This window comes from Aedes aegypti, unplaced genomic scaffold (genome assembly GCF_002204515.2).
Source record: "Aedes aegypti strain LVP_AGWG unplaced genomic scaffold, AaegL5.0 Primary Assembly AGWG_AaegL5_hic_scaff_852_PBJ_arrow, whole genome shotgun sequence".
Classification (NCBI taxonomy): Eukaryota; Metazoa; Arthropoda; class Insecta; order Diptera; family Culicidae; genus Aedes; species Aedes aegypti.
The window spans coordinates 404-3,117 of record NW_018736550.1 but is presented as its reverse complement, the minus strand read 5'-3'; the positions used below and the strand labels follow the sequence as shown (position 1 = coordinate 3,117).

General features: G+C 42.1%; 1 non-coding gene across 1 annotated transcript; it reads right to left on the bottom strand.

Moving 5' to 3' along the window:
• Positions 1–2,294: 2,294 nt before the first annotated feature.
• Positions 2,295–2,367, bottom strand: Trnas-aga. The gene has a single exon. It is a non-coding gene; the product is annotated as a tRNA-Ser (tRNA).
• Between the last annotated feature and the right edge of the window lie 347 nt (positions 2,368–2,714).

The following is a 2,714-nucleotide window of genomic DNA, read 5'->3' as shown; positions in this document are numbered from 1 at the left end:
TACGTGATGCTATGTTGGCTTTTGAGCATGAATTATATCTTTTGCGTAGGTACAAGCAGGCGTCACAGTCACACTGCAGTACCAAAACCATTTTCACCACACCTATCACAAAAACTATTAACGTAACCTCAATTTCGAGTGAGCGATCACCGAATCTCACTACATCTGTGGTGAATATTTTGACTTCGCCTAGAGTTACTACATCGGTGAGCAGACCCACGCCACCGACAGTTAGCTCAGTTTGTGTTTCTAATACAACTGGCTTGAATTCAAATGCTTCGATCCCATATTCAACATCATATGGATGCAGCGGTTATCCCGTCTCGTCGTCGGTGTATGCCCATCAAAGTGCTTACCCGACCCAGTTTACCAGCGCTTTCACAGGATTACCAGCAAATACCGGTTGGAATCCAAATTACTATGGAATTCATCCAGTAGGATTCCAAAATTACCCACAGGTTGGATATTACCCACCACATGTGCCATTTTCGGTACCAATGCCGGTTATTTCAAACAGCACCACCTGTTTCTGTCGTACCACACGTTTCAATATTGAACCCAGTCATGTCGACCGCATGGAACCCTTCCACAGTCTCAGCTCCCATTGTACCACCTCCAGTGCCGATTGTTCCAACCACAGCCGGCATACACTCATAAGTCACTACCCTGTCTCAAAATGGAAAATTGAGAAATATGCAGGTACCGATCAGGGCAGTAACTTGAATGAGTTCTTGGTTTTTGATTCAACAGTTATCGCTTGCTGAGAGAATCTCAGAGCAAGAGTTGTTTGAATTCGGCCCTTCCATTTGTTTACAGGGCCTGCTCTGAATTGGTTTATGATGAAGAGTTCTCAAGGACTTTTGAGAGATTGGAGCCACATGGTACAAGGAATTGAGAAAATCGTTTGTGCATCCAGAGTTGGATTCTCTGGTGCGATCTAAAATTTATCAACGTCGTCAACAAAGGAACGAATCGTTCCAAGACTATTACTATGATATGGAAAAGCTCTTTAGGTCAATGACGGTACAGATGGGTGATCTCGAAAAATTGGATGTGGTAAAACGCAATATGCGAGGGGATTAATAAAAAGTATTTATTGTGGAAACCCACTACGACCTTACAACAATTGGTCGAAGCTGGTCGTCAAATTGACGCCTCAAAATTTTTTCGCTTTACAACAAAATGTTTGGATCGGAAAAAACGTCCAACGTTGTTAATGAAGTTAAATCATTCAAGCAAAACATCAAACCTAAGAACCCACGACCAAAAATGATAAAAAATGGTCCGGATAAACCAAAAATCAAAACCACCCTAAACAGTGCCCAATAAATCAGTTGAAAGAAACCACCCAAATCACAACCAAAACCGAAAAGACCTTCTGAGGACACCGATCCCAAACCTCAAGTTGGGAAGGAAAATCCTCAAGAGGGAAATCATAACAATATTAGACCTCTCAGCAGTTTAATCGCGGCTCATAAACCTCCTCAAATGGATCAGTGTATTTATTGCCGAATGTCAAATCACGCTGTTGAGCAGTGTAGATCGATTAAAGGTCTTTTCTGTAGGATGTGTGGATTTAAGGGGTTCGATACCCAAAACTGTCCGTTTTGTCAAAAAAACGGGTTTCAGGCGACCAAAAGTCGCAGGTCGTCGACGTCATCCGCGTGAACACTTTTGCAAACTCGGTTACCCCATTGACTTTTGGGAACCAACTGTAGACGAAATGTACTTTAAACCGGATGAAAACGTGCAAGTTATTACCACCTCTATTCCAAATGATAATAGACCGTATGCAAAAGTCAAACTTTACGGCCATATAACCAAAGGTTTACTTGATTCAGGAAGCAACAATACCCTGATAAGTGATCGCATTTACCACAAATTAAATAAACCTAAATTACACGAGTTAAAAAACCCGGTTGATCTCCGGTCGGCTAGTGGCACCAAGCTAAATATACTTGGCAAGCTGTATATACCAATTTCTTTTGACAACCAAGTTCGGATAATTTCCATATTAGTAATTGAAAACTTAGTGTTGGATTGCATTCTGGGGATGGACTTCTGGAAAAGATTCGGAATTTCTCCAACCATACAGCAATGCGCGGTAATAGAACAAGAACAGGAACCCCACCCTGACGAGTCAAAGTCTGCATTGACTGAGACCGAAACTAGTGAACTAGAAAATGTAAAAAGGCTAACAACTACCGAAAACTACCGAAAAGCTAAACATTACATATAATTTGCAATTGGATTAGATGGACAAATGATGTGAAGATTTGCGAAAAAGTTACACGTCTTCTCAGTGAGAATCGAACTCACGACTCCCCGATCTCTAGTTGGGCGCGTTAACCACTACGCCATGAGAGGACTCATGAACGCAGAAGTTAACCTGAATTCGATTTCAGCTCAATAATCACGTGGTCCTCTTTCGCAAAGTGCACTCTTTTCGGAAGAATTAGATGCCCATCCAAACACAACGCTTTCTATATATATCCAATGCCTAGCCCGAGAGCGCATTGTTTTTTAGATATAGGAATAGCACACTACACTAGCCAGCAACTGCGCTGGCTGAGGTTTCTATTGTGTGGGCTTCCAATGGGTCGCGACGTTCTCAAACGACCGGTTACGGAACATGAGTCCGTTGCTCGATAAATACTTGTTTAATTATGAATCGTGGTTTACGGCCAACCAGCCGAGTGGAAGTTTAACAACTA